Source organism: Bos mutus, unplaced genomic scaffold (genome assembly GCF_027580195.1).
Source record: "Bos mutus isolate GX-2022 unplaced genomic scaffold, NWIPB_WYAK_1.1 CTG205, whole genome shotgun sequence".
NCBI lineage: Eukaryota > Metazoa > Chordata > Mammalia > Artiodactyla > Bovidae > Bos > Bos mutus.
Window position 1 is genome coordinate 460,835 of NW_027219506.1, and position 20,676 is coordinate 481,510.

The following is a 20,676-nucleotide window of genomic DNA, read 5'->3' on the forward strand; positions in this document are numbered from 1 at the left end:
GATGGCATGGAATACTCAGGCATTACATCCAGGAACTGTGTAATTGTGTGGTCTACAGGGTACCCCTCAGGTGATAGCTGCAGCATAAAATCCATCCCGAGCAATGAAGAGTCCTTAAAAACTGGTGTTTTTTCTATCAGATTCTTCACACAATTTCTCTTCATCATCAGTGGCAATGGATGTTTTTCAGAAGGGTCTACCTGCCCCTAACCTAAGCTGTTCTTCTGGTTTAGATGATAGCTTATGGTGAACGGTGGCAGATTCATGATCTCCAAAGAAGGTTTAGCTTTGGGACCAGGGACCAGGGTTGATCACTCAAGAGCTTTTGTGTAGCAGAGTTTTATCAAAGTATGAAAAGGGACAGAGAAAGCTTCTGACATAGACATCAGAAGGGGGACAGAGAATGCCCCCTCACTAGTCTTAGCAAGGGAGCTATATACTTTTTTAATTGGTTATTACAGTAAATCAAAAGAATGTCTCAAGGTTGTAAAGGTCTTCCTAGACCAACTCCCATAATTTACATTTTAAGATGACAGGATTAGAACTAACAGTAGAAAGATCTTACCAGACCCACTCCCATAATGTACATTGTAAGATAACAGGATTAGTCATTAGGTCCTCAGGAAGGAGAAACATATCCTCAAGCAGGATACATTGTTGTTATGTAATCCTTAGTACAGAGTTTAAGCTGAGTTGTTTTGTTGTACAATCATCAGCTCTAGGCTTAAAAAAAAAAATGTTTTATGAATAAAACAAACAAACACGTTTGTCCTTTTGTCCTCCTTGAGAACTCCAGACCCCTATCTCCTCTTTGAGAACACCAGATGCTCTCTCCTCTTTGGGGATCCCGGACTTTTATCAACCTACCTAGAAATTGACTCTCTCATTCCCCGTTTTTCTTTTAGGAGAATGATGTTGCCAAGGGAAAGGGGCATCGTTTTTTGTTCCATAACTACTTCCTGCTGTTGAGGGGCATCATTCCTAAATTGTTGAGGCAACATATTCTCCTAGCCCTCATATTGAGGGTCTCTGATCTAGGGGCCCCACGTAATAGTTGAAGGAGGCTGTGGCACTCCTAGGAGCCTGGACAACCATTTGTAACTTAAAAGCTTTCAGATGGTTAGAAACAAATCCAGTTACACAGTTGCAGATGCAGGGAGCAAACAGTAAAAACAGAACAATTAGAATTATTACAATTAAGATAGTTTTGACTATGGGGAGCTAGTTAACCTTTCCCAAAGTGAGGTGACTGAAGTTTCAAGAGAATCCATAGCCTGAATCATCTTGTTCGTGTGTTTAGTATGTGAGTAGCATTAGTACTCACATCTGGTATATGTGTGCAACTTTGGGTATGAATAATGGCACAAGTTCCTCCTTGTGCGGCTGTTAGAATATCTAAGGCCAATCTCTTTTGTAAAACCGCCTTTCTAATTTGTATTTGTTTAGCATTAAGGGCTGAACTAGCTTTGTGAGAATCTTGTAAAGCCTGTTGAGTTAAGTTAGTCAGAGCATCAACTCGTAGCATAACATCTGTGTCCCCAGAGAGGGGATGGATATTGCAGCCAGATAATCATACCAGTGAAATACAGACCTTGCCCAACGAGTTTTAAGGTGCAGCAGATCAGCAGGATTCTCTGGAAGCTCTGAAAATATGAAGCCACGAGTAAAAGCTAGACCTAGGGTGCACCTCCCTATCCAGCCAGGGGGAAGCCATGCCCATAGATAAGAGCCACATATCCAATAGGTCCTGTTGGGAGCAAACCAGCGTGACTGAGGGATCCAGTCCCAATGAGTTCCTGGCCAGGCAAAAGGAGGGCCTGAACTGGAATTGGAAAACACAGGAATGATGACATTGCATATTTCTTGAGGCAAAAATCCCAATTGTTTCCGATCCTTTTAATTAAGTTGTCAGCTAACTTCTGGGGATGGCTCTATTTGTTCCCAGCTTATGGGAGCATTAGGTAGTAGGCGTCCCTTTTCAGGAGTTAGCCATATGACCTCATCCCATATTTGATAAACATTAGGCAGGAAACCATGAGATCTAGACCCATTTACTTTCTTAATGTTCAGCAAAATAGACATTAAATCAAGATACTGTATGATCAAAGTTGAAAGTCACATTATATCCATAGTTAAGGTACAGAGTGTTACACCAGTCCATTTTAGGATTGCTAGATGTCATCAGATTAAAGAGAAGCATCACATGTGATTGTTGTTGGTGAAGATATTTTCACAGAGTTGAAGAAAGTCTTTTCCTTGAAATGGAAAAACCCACCATGGGAACACTTCAACTGATGAAGAGGGGAGCACTCTGCAGACCCAGCAATTAGACCGATTGTGGAATGCAGCATGAGAATGAGCCCAGGACAGAAAGGCGTTGTCTTGAGGGTCAAATGGCAGACTCGGGACGTTTGGAGTCAGCAGAAGCAGGCCCATGTAGATTATCAGGCCCATCTGAAAAGTAAAAGGTAAAAGCATAGAGGATAAAGACGTAAAATGACATGGTTTAGTTTTGGTCAGGGTGCCACTTCTTAACTTGAGTGTGGTGCACCCAGGAATCAATTCCTGGCACCTTGACAGCTGTGGGAGAAGAAAGAATAACCTGGTAAGGGCCTTCCCAGAGGGGCTCGAGAGACTGATCTCCAGATCCCAATGTCTTTTTCAAGACCTCGGTGCCTGGTTCAGAGGCTTGTTTGACTCAGGCTGGGTCAGGAGTCACCTCCCAGAGTTTCCGTAATGTCTGTTGAAAGGCTGAAAGCTGCGTCACATAGTTAATTCTAAGGCTTCGGGGTCTATAACGATGTCTGTGCATAAGAAGGGTCTTCCATAGATACATTCAAAGGGGGACAAGTCCTTCCTTTTTAGGGGCAGTCTGAGCCCTCATTAAAGCTATGGGTAGAACTTTAAGCCAATCGTCCTGTGTCTCTTGAGTTAATTTACATAGATGTCTCTTAATAATGTCATTAGCCTTTTCAACTTTTTCTGAAGATTAGGGTCTCCAGGAACAGTGTAAGTGATACTCTATTCCTAGAGCTTTCGACATCCCTTGAGTTACAGCAGCTTTAAAGGTGGAGCGTTATTGCTCTGAACTTTAGAGTTTAAGATCCCACTTACATCATGACAAGTCAGTACAGTAAGATTTCGCCCATTCCTTAACCTCAGGCTTTAATGGATACTGCTTTTGATGTGGAAATAGGTGAGGGTCTTTGAGCTTGATAAGGACAAGAACAGTATTTTGTGCTCAATCCACAGTTTTTCCATCAGCCCACACTTTAGGATTTACATTTTGTTCAATTAATGGGAGAGAAAGAGCAGACTCCATATTCATGAAAACAGAGGCCTGGACCTTCCTCAGTCTGTCCCTCCTGAGAAGGGGTGAGGGGGACTCTGGCATGATCAGAAACTCGTGGGAAAACAGCACAGAGTCCCGGTTGCAGCTTAAAGGATGACTGAATATTTCAGTCATAGCGTTTGGCTCATCCTGACAGTCCCATTACAGTAGTGGATCAGGAGGAAAGCAGACCAGGGGCTTCAGTGAGCACAGAGAAAGTTGCCCCAGTGTCCAAAAGAAAATCGACTGATTGGCCCCCCACAGTTATTAATACCCGGTGTTCCTCGGGTGTTATTAGAACAGGAGCTTGTGTGGGGATCCCTGGGCACCTTCAGTCCTGATTGTCCTGAGAGTCTGACCCCTGAGACCTGTGCCTCTGGGGGCAGTCTGTCCTCCAGGGTGGTCCTTTACAGACCAGACAGGGAGCCAGGGGCGGCTTAGACCCCTGAGAGCAACTTCGCTTGAGATGCCCCTCCTTTCCACAGTAATAGCACGCCCATCCCTTTTCACCTGGGTTCCTCTGGACATTTTTCTCTTCAGGCTGATTCATAGCAGTTTTCATAGCCATCACTAGAGCCTGAGCCTTTTCTTTGGTTCTTTTCTGTTGTCCTTTCCCCTTCTCATATTCTCTACTCTAATATACTGTCTGAGCCAGCTGTAACAGTGTTTTAAAGACTGATTTGGCCCAAACGCCTGTGTTTGTAACTTACAGCAGATATCTGGAGCTGACTGAGTGACTGAGTGAGAAATCTATCTTTTAAGATCATTCCTCCTCTGCACATTTGGGATCAATGTCAGTAAACTTGTGGAGAGCCTCCCGTAGTCTATCTAGGAATTTACCAGGAGTTTCCTTCTCTACCTGTTCTATGTCAGCCAACTTAGCATAATTTAGAGGCTTAGTTCGAGCTCTCTTAAGCCCTTCAATAATGCAATTGACAAAGTGGGTCTGCTCCTGTCTCCCTTCCTCTTTGTGATAATCCCAGTCTGGCTCTGCTGTGGGAACTGCTTGGCTCCCTGTAGGGAGGGCTAGTTCGTGTTCCCTCTTTCCCCTTGTCTCATGTTCAAGCCATTCATCTCCAAAAATAGTAACTTCCCCAAAAACTCAAGCTCTCGAGTCACGAGTCAGCGTCTGTCCCAAGACATACATTACATCTCTCCAAGTAAGCTCATAAAGTAAAGTGAGTCCTGTAAAGGGTTCTATGTACTTTTCTGGATCCTCTAGTCTCCCAGATCTCTCTTTATCTGTTGTACCTCTGGGTAGGAAAAGGGCTTATGGATTTTTATGGATTGGTTATTTTTCCCAGTGGGGGCCTCCTGGAGAGGCAGTAAGTTGTGTGGCTGTTCCTCAGCCCCTCTAGCTACGCTTCACTTACATTCCAAGGGATAGATTAGAGAAACCTGCTTTTTCTCATCCTCATCCTCTTTCTCATATTTTACCTTAGTTTTGATTATCTGCACCTTCTCTACTTTGACTGTCTGAGTTCCCATTGAAACCAGAGTAGTCTGAGGCTGCATTGGAACTGGGGTTGTTTGAACTTCTATCAAGACTGAGGCAACCCTTCCTGGAGGGGTGCCTTGACCCTCAGCTTGCTCAGTTGTGAGCCCCGGATACAGAGGCAGAGGCAGAGTAAGAGCATAGGAGGGAGCTGAAGGCTTTACACCCAAATCTGTACCCTTAGGACTTAAGTCTGGTATATCTCACAGAGAGAAAAAGAGTAACACATATGGCACTTCTACCCATTTCCCTTGTTTTCTACAGAACCGGTCTAGTTGTAAAACAATATCGTAGTTAAGAGACCCTTCAACTGGCCACCCTTGTCTGCCACCCTCCAATGGATATTGTGGCCATGCAGATTTGCAAAGGAAAGTCAGGTGTGTCTTCTTTATGCTCTGGGGGTCAAACTTATCCCAGGTTTTCAGGACACAATCCAAGGGTATGGGTCTGGAACTTTGAGAGTGGAGGAGGAAATGGCAACCTACTCCAGTATTCTTCCCTGGAGAATCCCAAGGACAGAGGAGCCTGGTGGGCTGCCGTCTGTGGGGTCACACAGAGTCGGACACGACTGAAGCAACTTAGCAGCAGCAGCATCTGTAAGAGAGAAAAAAGTGGCAACCAGCGCCTTTGCTTCTTTCCATCGGAGGTGTCCCTCCCTGCTCTAGATGGGGGTGGAGACAGACTTTCCACCGAAGCTTTTCCTTCCCTAGACGGACTTAGTCTGTCACTTACTGACTCAGGCGCCTTCCCTTCAGCCCGCTCATTCTACCATCAAGGCAAGAGGGAGATGCACCAGGGGTAGACCTGATGGCATCCCAAATTGATTTCTAGTTCCATACCACCACGACCTTTGTTTGATTTGTCCTTTTCCTCTGATGCCACCTGGGGTGTAACAGAGTAGTTTCCTGGAATGTTTCCCAAGCTGGGACTCCTAGGGGAAGCATCTGTCTTACGAGTGCCTGTGCACATTCCTGAGTACAGTCCTGACCACAGTGGAAGTGGTGAGTTATAAAGGGACAAACAACAATCAATATGTCCCTTCTTTGTGTCACCACACCAGTGTATGTGACAGCAAAAGAGGTGGTAGAGGGTCGTGCAGTGAGGAAAAAGTGACTTTTGTCCTCAAGCTATTAGGGCCAATCCTTCCAGCTCATTTTCACAGATTCCACAAAAGGAATATCTAAGGAGTTGAGACAGAAGGCACTGGAGAGCTTTCTCTGGTCTGCTAAGAGCTAGCACTACCGAAGGAAGAAGCCCATTGTACTTCCAGTCTGGAATTCCTGACCTATGTTCTTAGAAACCTCATGCTCTCTAGCAGCACTTCCATCCATGTAGTTCGGAGGCACAGGTATGGCAAGGACTCGCTTTTAGGACTCTGGCCCCATATGGAAGCAGTCAAGAGAGAGACGCCGCTGAAGCTAGAGTTTCACCTAGTTCCCAAAGGTGCTGCTGGACCTAGAGTTCCACCTCATTCCTGAACGTGCTCCTAGCAAGTCTGGGTTCCCCATGGCTACCAAGCTTGGGGTCTAAGTAAAAGTACACAGTAATGGCATGGATCACAAGTCCCTTGAAAGTCTATGATCTGACGGATTAGGTTAGTAGTTCTAATTCCCCATGCAATTACGAAATGGTGGAAGAGACCAGGAAAAGGTGACCAAGAAAGGAAAGTTCAGCCCACATGCTTTGCCCTTTTCTGGCCACTCCCCTCGCAGGGAAGTTGGGTGTCTCTTGGCATTGGCAGGTGGGTATAAACTCCCAAAAAGGCTCCCTTTTTGGGGCTGTCTCAGTCATTACGAGGCACCATGAAACTGCAGAGTAGGGCTCAGTGCTCATTTCATACTCATTTCAGTACGTCTCTTTCATTCTACATTCACACAGACAGGCACAGCATAGAGTTAGGAAAATAAAGCAGAAAACGTGTATACTGAGAAAGTAGAGACTAGAGCTCTGAGTGTTTTTACCTTGTCCTGAAGATCCTGGATGAAGCCCCAAGATGTTAGCTTACAGTGAACCGTATCAGATTCATGATCTCCAAAGAAGAAGATTTAGCTTTGGGACCAGGGACCAAGCTTGATCACTCAAGAGCTTTTGTGTAGCAGAGTTTTATCAAAGTATGAAAAGGGACAGAGAAAGCTTCTGACATAGACATCAGAAGGGGGACAGAGAATGCCCCCTCACTAGTCTTAGCAAAGGAGCTATATACTTTTTTAATTGGTTATTACAGTAAATCAAAAGAATGACTCAAGGTTGTAAAGGTCTTCCTAGACCAACTCCCATAATTTATATTTTAAGATGACAGGATTAGAACTAACAGTAGAAAGATCTTACCAGACCTACTCCCATAATATACATTGTAAGATAACAATAAGAGATCTTCTTACAGCATCTATCTCTAGGACACCACTGGAAGGGAAGATGACAGAAGAGGGTTTGTCTACGAATTGTAATAACATTTCATTCCTGTCTCCTTAAGACAGGCAGAAGCAGAGATGGACTATCAAAAGATGCAACAGAACCAGATGTAGAAACAGCCAGAGACAGGACAGCCTGACAGAAAAACAGAGATAGCTGGTCAGGCAGGCTGAGAAAGCCCAACAGATGGACAGACTCAGAAATTGTACCTCCTCCCCCAAAAGAGACAGGTAGAAAGGCATACACAGAAAGGGGCAGACAGAGACAGGTAGAAATAGATGGAGACAGAGACAGGGAGGCAGAGGAAGCCAGGCACAGACAGGGACAAACAGACACCCATTCAAACTAAGGCAAAGAATGATGGTTGCAGACAGAGACAGGGAGACAGGCAGAGGCTGATTGACACAGATAGAAAGACAGAGACAGACAGACTGAGAGACAGAGAAAGACAGACGCACACTGAAAGAGAGCCAACAGACATAGAGATAGTGATGGGGAGAGAGAGAGTCAGAGAGAAACAAGGTTGGGGGTGGGGAGAAAGACAGAGACAGATCGGGACAGAAAGGGAAAGACAAAGACAGACGGATGGAGAAAGAGACACAGAGAGATGCAGATACAGACGGATACAGAAGCACTGGAGAAATACAGAGACAGAGACAGAAACATAGAGACCCAGACACAAACAGATTGTCAGAAACAGAGAGAAACAGAAAGATACGGACAGTAAGACAGAGACAGAGAGTGACGAAGATAGGCAGTCTGAGACAGAGACTGAGGAAGACAAAGACAGAGGTAGATAGAAATTAGACAGGGATGCAGACAGACATCATGGAGACAGAGATAGGGGATGACAGAGAGAGCGGCAGACATACAGAGAGGGAAAAACAGAGACAGGGATAAATCCTCATCATTGTCAAGGACCACGTGGTATCCCATAGGGGTACATCTCCTTTAGTGTGGCGTTTACTTTGCTGTTATTTAGCTTGATGGTTTCCTATAGCGTTACCATGACTGTACTTCGCCCTGCCTCCCCATTTCCCCATGCCTTACGAAGAGGCTAACAAAATGAGTATCAACATGGGAAAAGGTTTCTTCCTCATCCTGAGCAGTCAAAAAAAAAAAAAAAAAAAGAGAAAAAATAGAGACAGGTATTGGATAAATTGCCCAAACTGGCAAATGGCAACAGTCAGGGTTTGTGAGAGTTTAAATGTTTAAATGAGTGTATTTCAGCTGTCACTCTTTGTACATTATTGAACATCTTTCTATTGTAAGCGGCAACAAGCAATTTAAGGATTTAAAGCTCGTTGGGTAGGAAAACAAAAGCAGATCTTTCAGTCAAGGTACACTTGTAGCTAAGTAGTCTCTGAATTTCCCAACTGAGGATACCTCTGTTTAGATGAAATGGCATCTTGGCATTCAGCTCAAGAAAAAGTGATTTCAAATTGCTTAGAGAGTTTATATAAAGAAAGTGAAATTCTTACAAAAAAAAAAAAAATAACAATAATTTTTACGTTTCAACTGAATCATGACTTACTCTTCTCCCCAGTTATTTTTAAACACAAATAAAATGAAGTCTATTGTTTGTAGTTGGTTAGGTATATGGAATATAAGGGAACACGAGAAAGGGTAGGGGGCTGCAAAATTAAGGGCAAACATCGAAGGATGCAACAGCAGCTTCCTGGTTGAACCATTTCATATAAGTAACTGTCACGTAAATATTACTCTAATACTAGTATGTGGGTTTGGGATAAGGAAGCCTTTCAAATCTCCTTAAAGAGTAAAAGGAATGAATGAATGGATAAAGTCAAAAGTAATTTGTTCACTGAATGACAATGGATAAAATCTAATTGGGAAGAGAAACATAAACCACCAGTAAGGAAAATTCTGATTTCAACTAAGTAAAGCCTTAAATCTGGTGACTGTTTTTTTTTTTTTTTTTTAATTTAAATGTACATTTATTTATTTTAATTGGAGGCTAATTACTTTACAATATTGTATTGGTTTTGCCATACATCAACATGAATCTGCCAAACACCAATAGAGTATACTATTTTTTTAATTTGTTCATCTTGTATTAATTTATCACACTCTTTCCAAGCATGTATTTATTATTTATATGGATTCTTAAATAGAGTTTTCCATTCTTTGACCTCAAAATGACTCAATGGAGGGAATGGGATGGTGACAATTTGTAAGTTAACAGTAATCAGAAACTAACAAATTCAAATCGTGACTAGTGTGCTTCTCCTTTTGTGACAAAAACACTTTTTATCTTACCCTTTTGATTACTAGTGTGGACTTCTCGTGATGCCACTTCCAGATGCCAAATAATTCCCATTATAATTCAAAAGCGTTCCTTTCCAGAGGTTACCAGACCTGTTTTTAAGCGGGAAAGAGTCTTTCCACGTACAATTCCAACGTCAAATGTTTCTGAAGGGCAAAGGCCATCAGCGTGCTTAGAGAGTGCATTCTGGTGCATAAATAATTCATGGCTGTATGCCACAGAAAAAGTCTGTCTAGTACCGAGATGTCCTCATAGCATCAATCTGCCGCCTTCCACTCCACCCCCAATATAGGGTTGTATAAGATTTGAGGCGTCTTTCTAGGGTTAAAATGCTAGGAAAGTCAAAATAAAGCCAAAGTAACATCAAGATACGATATGAAGTCAACTAACCTAAGAATGTTGAGGAACAACCAATAAAGAGAAGATCATCAGTGTAGCCTGGGTGCGTTCACAGAGTGAGAGATCATGGGAACCAAGTACTACACGCTCAGTGGCAGGGAATGGGGAAAGGGAAGCAATCCAAAGGAAGCTAGCGGTAGTAGTGGTAATGAGTGGGGCAGAGTGGCTCTAAACACGCGAACTGAAAGAGAAACCAAACGGTTTCTTTAACATTCCTTTAATCAAGCTAAAGGAAATGCATATTTTAAAAGAGTTTCCCCAACAGTAGTAGAGTAGGTAGGTTCACAGGTTCTCTCTAAAGTCAACTGGTCTTTGACTTTGCAGAAATGATGGGAGGGGGCATTGATGGATGGTAAACCAGGAGGACAGGTTGCCACTTTAACAGCACAAATGAGGTCTAAAGGTGTTGGGGGAGCAGGGCTTTAAAATTTCTCCTCTTCATAGGCTCAGGTAAACAATCTCAAGTATTATGAGCTACAGTTCAACAAAGACTCTGACAGAGGTGGGCCACCAGAGGTGGGCAAGTCCGGTTGGTCCCGCAGAAGGAGCTGGCATCTGGACAAAGCTGGTCGTCCCTGACCCCAGGAAAAGAGCTGCTCACCTCTCTGAGATTTTGTTTTCAGGAGTCCTCACTCAGGAAAACGCCCCTCTCTGGGGAGGTACAGGAAATTACAGGTCACATATATGGGGAAAACCACATCTTCGTTCTCCAGATTCACCACCTCTAGCTCTTCATCCTTTCCCAGGGAAAGCACCTGGAGTTCTGTCTCCTTCCGGAAAATGGCTCTTCCAGCCCTGTCCAAGGAGGCCAGGCGCAAGCGGAACGCGACCTTTCTCTGCCAGAGTAAGCTGACCCCGAGACCGCAGGACTTGTTCAGCGCGCTGCGCTTGAAAATGATGCGCCGGTTGGCATAGCACACCACCAAGTCCCAGCCGACGTTGAAGCCTGCCCACCGCCAGCTGCACTGCTTATCCCTGAGGAGCTGGCCCCCGCACCGCATGCTGGTCCTCTGGAGGTCGGACACGAAGACATCCACGGGCCCGAGGTCTCTGGTCTGCTCAGCCCGGAGGAGGGCAAGCCACTGCTCTTTGTACACTGGGGTCAGCCACGTGGCAGGGATCAGTGCATCCTGGTCGATGATGCGTGCTGACGGCAGGTCGCAGATCATGTAGGCAAGCCGCAGCTGCTGGAACGCTGGCACGAAGGCTCTGCCCTGCTCGGTCTCCAGGAAAGGGGTGCCCTCTGACTCCTGCCTGGACCTGGCAAACCACGAGTCGGCGTCAGGCAGCAGGTCTCTGCGGGGGCCTCTCCATGTCGGCTGCAGCTGCAGGAACATCCACTTTTTCAGCGTCGTGTACACATCCATCTCTACCTCCATCACGAAGAGCTCTGAAGAGGCAATGACCTCTTTCATGAGATCCAGGCTAACTTCTCTCAATAACTCCTCACTATGCTGGGTCATCAGGTTGTCCAGCAGCCACTGAAGACACATGGCCCTGATGTTCTGGAGTCCGTAGCTCTCAGCAGAGCAGTAGTAGCTGCACACGGTCTGATCACTGACCGTCTCCTTCATTATCTCTCCGCACTGCTGAATCAGCTTGTCCAGCTGCAGCATGCTGGCTGTGGCCAGCATGGGGACCACTCGACCGGGTGGGATGAGCACAGAGTTTCGGTACAGGGAACCTAAAGCCTCGTGCAGTGCCTCACAATCAATGTTCTCGTCAGGCATCTGCAACTCTACAGTATCCATGGTTGTCTCACCACGCACACCACTGAACATGCTAGCAAAGTATCCTGACCGGCACAAGTAGACCTTGTGCAAGTTCCACTCCTTCCCCAGGGCACGGATCTGCACGTCACTCCCTTCTCCTCTCAGAAAAAGTGTCTTATAAACGGACTCTAAACTGTCTTTTGCTCGCTTCCTGTGAGGCGCTTTTGTGAGCTGCCCTTCTGGGCCTGTCTTCCGCTTGTGGCGCCCTTGGCTGGTGGTGGGTCTGGCCTCTTCGCTCTCCTCCCCTTCCTCTATCACTGCCACTGCTACCTCCTCGGCCTCCTCCTCCCCCTCAGGGGCACCTGGCTCCTCTGGGGCATGCCCCACTCTGTTCGAGGGCATCTGACTGTTTACTGCTCCCATGGCTTTTACCTCAGCGGTACAGAGGGCAAGCTTCCTCACCAGACGCAGCCGCCACTGGCACTAGCTCAGCCCACGGTGTCGTTGGATACGGCTGATGTTTGTGACGTCATCTTGGACGCCACGCAAAGCCACACCCACGAGGCTTTCCCCTACCCCTCCCACTCCCCATCACAGGATAAGTGCACTCTGTACCAGGAATTCCACTCTGTGTATCTTTCCCTCCAGGGATGATTTCTCTGCGGCTCCCTTCGTAGGATAATGGTGGAACAGAGGACTTTGTGTATGAATTTTCCCCATGAATCTTAAGAACATCATTTCCTCTTCCCCATTTGAAATAATTACTGATCACTCCTGTTTTTGGATAATTACGTCTTGGTTCCAGCTCTGTGCTCTATGCACCTTAATTTCTGTAATTATTTTCTTAGGTTATCCCATCATTTGCGGCTGTCAAAACATTTTCTGTGATAAAAGTGGCAATGTGTGCCCAGTCTTTGCTTTTGTCTCTATTTTAGACACCAGCTAAGCATGTAACAAACTTAAACACTGAAAGAAATGAGGAATGAATGAGATGGATTTTGATTTTTGAGGAAATTAATAATATTAAATACTGACAAGTGTTATATGCTAAACAAAGTATACGGTGTAGAGAGAGTGTGGACCTTTCAATGACAAGGAAAGTACAATGCAAGGGAAAAAACTTTGAAAACGGTAAGTCTCTCAGGTCATTTGACCTTGCCTGAGTAGAATGTTTGGGGCTTCCCAAACATTCCCAGTGGTAAACAATCCACCTGCCAATGCAGGAGACGCATGAGGCATGGGTTGGGAAGACTTCCTCGAGGAGGAAACGACAACCCACTCCAGTATTCATGCCTGAAAAATTCCATGAATAGCAGAGACTTGCAAACTAGTGTCCATGGGGTCGCAAAGATTCTGCCCTATTCAAATCATGTGAGTAGAATGTTTACACACTTTGAATAGGACAGGATAACCTTAAATCACATTTTAAATATTCTCTGTTAGATGGCTATAGAAAGTTGATAAGAAGGTCTATATAATGCTTCAGGTTGAGTGGTGCTTGGCATGAGACAAACATGAATACTGACTCTAGAGTTGTGACAGCTAATGGTGAATGGTGAACAGTGCCGCCAGATTCATGGTCTCCGAAGGAGAAGATTTAACTCGGGACCAAAGACAGTCTCAGTCACTTGGAGCATTGTGTAGATTTTATCTAAAGTGAAAGTGACAGAAAAAGCTTCAGACATAGACGTCAGAAGGGAGCAGGAGAGAACCCACCTCACTACTTTAAGCAAGGCGTTATACACTTCTCAACTAGCTGCTGAGACTAGATAAAAGATACCTCAAGACTTCGAGAATTTTTCCAGACCCTTTCCTGTAACATACCTCCTGGGATGACATCAGCACGAGATTAGCCAGAAGGAACAGGTTAACCCAGAGCTACAGCTGTGGAAGTTTTTACCCAGACCTTCTCCCATAACATATATCCAAAGCTTAAAAAAAAAAAAAAAAAAAAAAAGACATGTCCTTGAATAAGAGATACTGCTGCCTACGAGGCCTACATATCTATAGCAAAGAATGTGAAAAAGAAAGAATGTTTATCTCCTCCTTAAAGGGGCCTTAGGCTTTGACTCCTTATCAACCTGCCTAAGTTAACTCTCTCATTTCCCCCTTTTTATTTTAGGAGAATATTGTTGCTGAGGGGAAAGGGGCAGAGAAATCTGTCAGTAACTGCTTCCTGCAGGTGAGGGGCACTGACCCTAAGTGGTTGAAGCAACATATTCTCCTTACCCTTTTACTTAGGGTTTCTGATCCAAGGGCCCCAAGTAGTAAATACACAGTTATATATGTAAGGAGCAAACAGCAAAAAACAGAATGATTACAATGATTGTAGTCAAGATAGTTTTTCACAAAGGAGAGCTTGTAAACCAAGATTGTATCTGTAACCATGGTGGAACATCAGGGGAGTCCATTTTGAAGAGTGGCCAGAATCTCTGCATCACTGTTACTTTGTCTGGGAAGCCATTGTATCCTTTAGAAAGAACAAACTAGATAAGTAGATTAAAAGGCAGAGACCAAATATCAGTAGATGAATTACTGTAATCAGCAGTCCAAGAATAACCTGCAAGAATCAGGTTACATTTGATAGTAACTTTGATCCTGGTCTGGGTAGAGTCAACACTTGGGCTGCCCTATTTATAAGAATGGAGCCATCTGGCATATTCATATACATTTTGAATGTAGGTATAAAAAACCCAGTTAGAAGTAGTTGAAAGAATGAAAACCTGAAATTTAACAGACAAAATAAATCTTATAATTTCTTTTCAGGTGAATGAGTCTATAACCCAGCGTAGACAGGTGCTTGAGGTAGCCAGTTGTCAAAGTTTGTCCAGGTAGGCCTTGGCTTCTTACTGTGGTATTACTGTAAAAGCCAAAATAGTTGTCCCCATTAACAATTTAGGTGCTTTTCTAGGTATGAGAAGATGCAAGAATTTGGGCTCAAGAAAATCTTTACCTGAAAATCTCTAACTATCCAAAGGCCTGTTTTGTCCATTTTTCCAGAACACAGAGCGAGTGCCTAATTTCTGATTTTCACCCTGAACTCCTTTCAGGGGACGTTGAAGGTCAGCAGCTGTAGTGTCCATGAGTTAATCTTTGTAGAGGCAGATAGCAAGTGCCAGTTGCCAGAGCAGGGCCCTTTTATGGCCATGAGTTTGACCATGGTTTGCAGAGCATTTCATTACCATCTTGTTCCATGGTGCTGGGAGGGTTCATTCGCAGGTCTGCCAAAGATCTCACTGATAGGCCACTCAGTGTGTTATTACTGGACTAGGCCCTGTGAGTAACAAAAGTCTCTGGACCACACCTGTCTTACTAGTCTCTTGGTCCAGGAAAATATTCTGTCTTGTTGCTTCTTATATACAGAGTCACACCATTATACTTATGGATTTCATATGGAGCTGCACACCATCATTATATCAGTGGCTCAGTCACACACTTGATAATGTAAGGAACAACACTTCTTGAAGCAGGCAGTATAGAAAACAATATCGTTAGAAGTAATAGTAGAATCATCAGGAAGAACTTCAATCAAGAACTTCTATTAAGTATAGCCCAGTGACATATCCATGTCATCTGATTTCGTTTGCTAAATGACTTTCAGATCAGATCAGATCAGATCAATCGCTCAGTCGTGTCCAACTCTTTGCAACCCCACGAATCGCAGCACGCCAGGCCTCCCTGTCCATCACCAACTCCCGGAGTTCACCCAGACTCACGTCCATCGAGTCAGTGATGCCATCCAGCCATCTCATCCTCTGTCGTCCCCTTCTCCTCCTGCCCCAATCCCTCCCAGCCTCAGAGTCTTTTCCAATGAGTCAACTCTTCGCATGAGGTGGCCAAAGTACTGGAGTTTCAGCTTTAGCATCATTCCTTCCAAAGAAATCCCAGGGCTGATCTCCTTCAGAATGGACTGGTTGGATCTCCTTGCAGTCCAAGGGACTCTCAAGAGGCTTCTCCAACACCACAGTTCAAAAGCATCAATTCTTCGGCACTCAGCCTTCTTCACAGTCCAACTCTCACATCCATACATGACCACAGGAAAAACTATAGCCTTGACTAGACGAACCTCTGTTGGCAAAGTAGTGTCTCTGCTTTTGAATCTGCTATCTAGGTTGGTCATAGCTTTCCTGTCAAGGAGCAAGCGTCTTTTAGTTTCATGGCTTCAGTCACCATCTGCAGTGATTTTCGAGCCCAAAAAGATAAAGTCTGACACTGTTCCACTGTTTCCCCATCGATTTCCCATGAAGCGATGGGACCGGACGCCATGATCTTCGTTTTCTGAATGTTGAGCTTTAAGCCAACTTTTTCACTCTCCACTTTCTCTTTCATCAAGAGGCTTTTTAGTTCCTCTTCACTGTCTGCCATAAGGGTGGTGTCATCTACATATCTGAGGTTATTGATATTTCTCCCGGCAATCTTGATTCCAGCTTGTGTTCTTCCAGTCCAGCGTTTCTCATGATGTACTCTGCATAGAAGGTAAATAAGCAGGGTGGCAATAAACAGCCTTGACGTACTCCTTTTCATCTTTGGAACCAGTCTGTTGTTCCATGTCCAGTTCGAACTGTTGCTTCCTGACCTGCATACAGATTTCTCCAGAGGCAGGTCAGGTGGTCTGCTATTCCCATCTCTTTCAGAATTTTCCACAGTTTATTGTGATCCACACAGTCAAAGGCTTTGGCATAGTCAATAAAGCAGAAATAGATGTTTTTCTGGAACTCTCTTGCTTTTTCCATGATCCAGCGGATGTTGGCAATTTGATCTCTGGTTCCTCTGCCTTTTCTAAAACCAGCTTGAACATCTGGAAGTTCACGGTTTACGTATTGCTGAAGCCTGGCTTGGAGAGTGTTGAGCATTACTTTACTAGCATGTGAGATGAGTGCACTTGTGTGGTAGTTTGAGCATTCTTTGGCATTGTCTTTCTTTGGGATTGGAATGAAAACTGACCTTTTCCAGTCCTGTGGCCACTGCTGAGTTTCCAAATCTGCTGGCATATTGAGCCCAGCACTTTCACAGCATCATCTTTCAGGATTTGAGATAGCTCCACTGGAGTTCCATCACCCACTAGCTTTGTTCGTAGTGATGCTTTCTAAGGCCCACTTGGCTTCACATTCCAGGATGTCTGGCTCTAGGTCAGTGATCACACCATCGTGATTATCTGGCTCGTGAAGATCTTTTTTGTACAGTTCTTCCGTGTGTACTTGCCACCTCTCCTGAATATCTTCTGCTTCTGTTAGGCCCATACCATTTCTGTCCTTTCTCGAGCCCATCTTTGCATGAAATGTTCCCTTGGTATCTCTTGTTTTCTTGAAGAGATCTCTACTCTTTCCCATTCTGTTGTTTTCCTCTATTTCTTTGCATTGATCGCTGAGGAAGGCTTTCTTATCTCTTCTTGCTGTTCTTTGGAACTCTGCATTCAGATGCTTATATCCTTCCTTTTCTCCTTTGCTTTTCCCTTCTCTTCTTTTCACAGCTATTTGTAAGGCCTCCCCAGACAGCCATTTTGCTTTTTTGCATTTCTTTTCCATGGGGATGGTTTGATCCCTGTCTCCTGTACAATGTCACGAACCTCATTCCATAGTTCATCAGGCACTCTTATCTATCAGATCTAGGCCCTTAAATCTGTTTCTCACTTCCACTGTATAATCATAAGGGATTTGATTTAGGTCATACCTGAATGGTCTAGAGGTTTTCCCTACTTTCTTCAATTAAAGTCTGATTTTGGCAATAAGGAGTTCATGATCTGAGCCACAGTCAGCTCCTGGTCTTGTTTTTGCTGACTGTGTAGAGCTTCTCCATCTTTGGCTGCAAAGAATATAATCAGTCTGATTTTGGTGTGGACCATCTGTTGATGTCCATGTGTAGAGTCTTCTCTTGTGTTATTGGAAGAGGGTATTTGTTATGACCAGTGCATTTTCTTGGCAAAACTCTATTAGTCTTTGTCCTGCTTCATTCCGTATTCCAAGGCCAAATTTGCCTGTTACTCCAGGTGTTTCTTGATTTCCTACTTTTGCATTCAGTCCCCTATAATGAAAAGGACATCTTTTTTGGGTGTTAGTTCTAAAAGGCCTGGTAGGTCTTCATAGAACCGTTCAACTTCAGCTTCTTCAGCCTTACTGGTTGGGCCATAGACTTGGATTACTGAGATATTGAATGGTTTGCCTTGGAAACGAACAGAGATCATTCTGTCGTTTTTGAGATTGCATCCAAGTACTGCATTTCAGACTCTTTTGTTGACCATGACGGCTACTCCATTTCTTCTGAGGGATTCCTGCCCACAGTAGTAGATATAATGGTCACCTGAGTTAAATTCACCCATTCCAGTCCATTTGAGTTCGCTGATTCCAAGAATGTCGACATTCACTCTTGCCATCTCTTGTTTGACTACGTCCAATTTGCCTTGATTCATGGACCTGACATTCCAGGTTCCTATGCAATATTGCTCTTTACAGCATCGGACCTTGCTTCTATCACCAGTCACATCCACAGCTGGGTATTGTTTTTGCTTTGGCTCCATTCCTTCATTCTTTCTGGAGTTATTTCTCCACTGATCTCCAGTAGCATGTTGGGCACCTACTGACCTGGGGAGTTCCTCCTTCAGTATCCTCTCCTTTTGCCTTTTCATACTGCTCATGGGGTTGTCAAGGCAAGAATACTGAAGTGGTTTGCCATTCCCTTCTCCAGTGGACCATATTCTGTCAGATCTCTCCACCATGACCTGCCCATCTTGGGTTGCCCAAGGGTATGACTTAGTTTCATTGAGTTAGACGAGGCTGTGGTCCTAGTGTAATTAGATTGGCTAGTTTTCTGTGAGTATGGTTTCAGTGTGTCCTGTCCTCTGATGCCCTCTTGCAACACCTACCGTCTTACTTGGGTTTCTCTTACCTTGGGCACAGGTGGCTGTGAGCGGCGCACTAAGCGCAGGCGGCTGCGACTGGTGCTTTAAACATGGCCAAGAGGAGCTACCCCACGTCCGAGGTCAGGGGCAGAAGCCAGGAGGATCCCATGGCTGAAGGGCGGCGGCCAAGAGGAGTTACCCCACGTCCGAGGTCAGGGGCAGCGGCCGAGAGTGCCAGACTGTGACGGTGCAGGAAAGGCTGAGAGGAGCTACCCCGCATCCGAGGTCAGTGGGGGCGGCCGAGAGGAGCTACCCCACATCTGAGGTAAGGGGCGGCAACAAGAGGAGTTACCCCGCGTCCAAGGTCAGCGGCGGCGGCTGGAAGGAGCTACCCCATGCCCCCACGCCTGAGGCCAGGGGCGGCGGCTGGGAGGACCAACCACACGTCCTAGGAGCCATGGCTGCTCGGGCGCAGGAGGGCCTAGAGGAGCTATCCCATGTTGAAGGTCAGGAAGGGCAGTGGTGAGGAGATACCCCTCGTCCAAGGTAAGGAGCAGCGGCTGCGCTTTGGTGGAGCAGCCGTGCAGAGATACCGCACGCCCAAGGTAAGAGAAACCCATCATAAATATGGAATGCTAAAACTAAAGCTGGTAAAGCCCTTGGACAGTTTTCCATGGCCACAAATACGACCATTCACTTTAATATATGGAAGATCAACCCCAGCTTGGACTCACAGTTTATCTACTTATTAATTCACATGAGGCCAGCCCATATACTTGAGAATCTCACCCGCAATTTTGGATTCTACCATTTTTACAAGCTGATAAGATTAATTATTTGAAAGCACTCATACAACACTTCCAGCTTTATCACACAGATATGAGCAAATCTCCCAAACACTCACCTAAACAGCCTTTCTGTGATCTGCAACCTGGAGACTCCTCAGTCTTCTGAAATAAGCATAAGAAAAATCTGCCCTTGAGCCTAGGTTAAAAAAAGAAAGAAAGAAAGAAAAAAGTTTACCAGGTACTATTAACAACTAACATCAGTACAACTCCAGAGTGTTGATCCTTGATTGTTCCTCATCACAACCCCCTGTGTACTGGGTATCCACTCCATCTGAAGACCTTAAATTGAGGATTCTTAGGAGCCTTCCAGGTGTCACTGACTTCAGAAAGTGGACAGATTCCTCCCCAAGACGACAGAATAACATTAATTTTTTGTTTCTCTAGGAATTTTCCCTCCCCTTTTACTAATAATATTGCCTACCATTATATTCTGATTTCTTCCAGCACATCACTGTGAGCTCCCCTTATTTTTATTGTATTATTTTTTAAACTCCTGTGGTCTCCTTCTGCCACTTAAGGAAAAACATCTGACATTCCCCATTACACCCTGCAGACAAAAGAAACAAATGCTATTTTTCAGTTTCGCTTAGAGCATTAATCACAACCTCCAGACGTTAAAAACTGGACACTGACCTCATCTCAGCAAAATACTCTGCAGTTCAGTTCAGTCACTCAGTCGTGTCCGACTCTTTGCCACCCCAAGAATCCCAGCACGCCAGGCCTCCCTGTCCATCACCAACTCCAGGAGTTCACACAGACTCACGTCCATCGAGTCAGTGATGCCATCCAGCCATCTCATCCTCTGTCGTCCCCTTCTCCTCCTGCCCCCAGTCCCTCCCAGCCTCAGAGTCTTTTCCAATGAGTCAACTCTTCGCATCAGGTGGCCAAAGTACTGGAGTTTCAGCTCTAGCATCATTCCTTCCAAAGAAATCCCAGGGCTGATCTCCTTCAGAATGGACTGGTTGGATCTCCTTGCAGTCCAAGGGACTCTCAAGAGTCTTCTCCAACACCACAGTTCAAAAGCATCAATTCTTCGGCACTCAGCCTTCTTCACAGTCCAACTCTGACATCCATACATGACCACAGGAAAAACTATAGCCTTGACTAGACAGACCTCTGTTGGCAAAGTAATGTCTCTGCTTTTGAATATGCTATCTAGGTTGGTCATAACTTTCCTTCCAAGGAGCGAGTGTCTTTTAGTTTCATGGCTTCAGTCACCATCTGCAGTGATTTTGGAGCCCCAAAAGATAAAGTCTGACACTGTTCCACTGTTTACCCATCTATTTCCCATGAAGTGATGGGACCGGATGCCATGATCTTCGTTTTCAGAATGTTGAGCTTTAAGCCAACTTTTTCACTC

At 44.9% G+C, this 20,676-nt stretch overlaps 1 long non-coding RNA gene across 1 annotated transcript; it reads right to left on the reverse strand.

Annotated features, from left to right (window-relative positions):
* Positions 1–364: 364 nt before the first annotated feature.
* On the reverse strand, positions 365–20,185 carry LOC138986825 (uncharacterized). Its single transcript, XR_011463455.1, has 4 exons — positions 19,738–20,185; positions 19,373–19,452; positions 5,312–5,420; positions 365–2,454 (listed from the first exon to the last, which is right to left on the reverse strand). It is a non-coding gene; the product is annotated as an uncharacterized lncRNA (long non-coding RNA).
* Between the last annotated feature and the right edge of the window lie 491 nt (positions 20,186–20,676).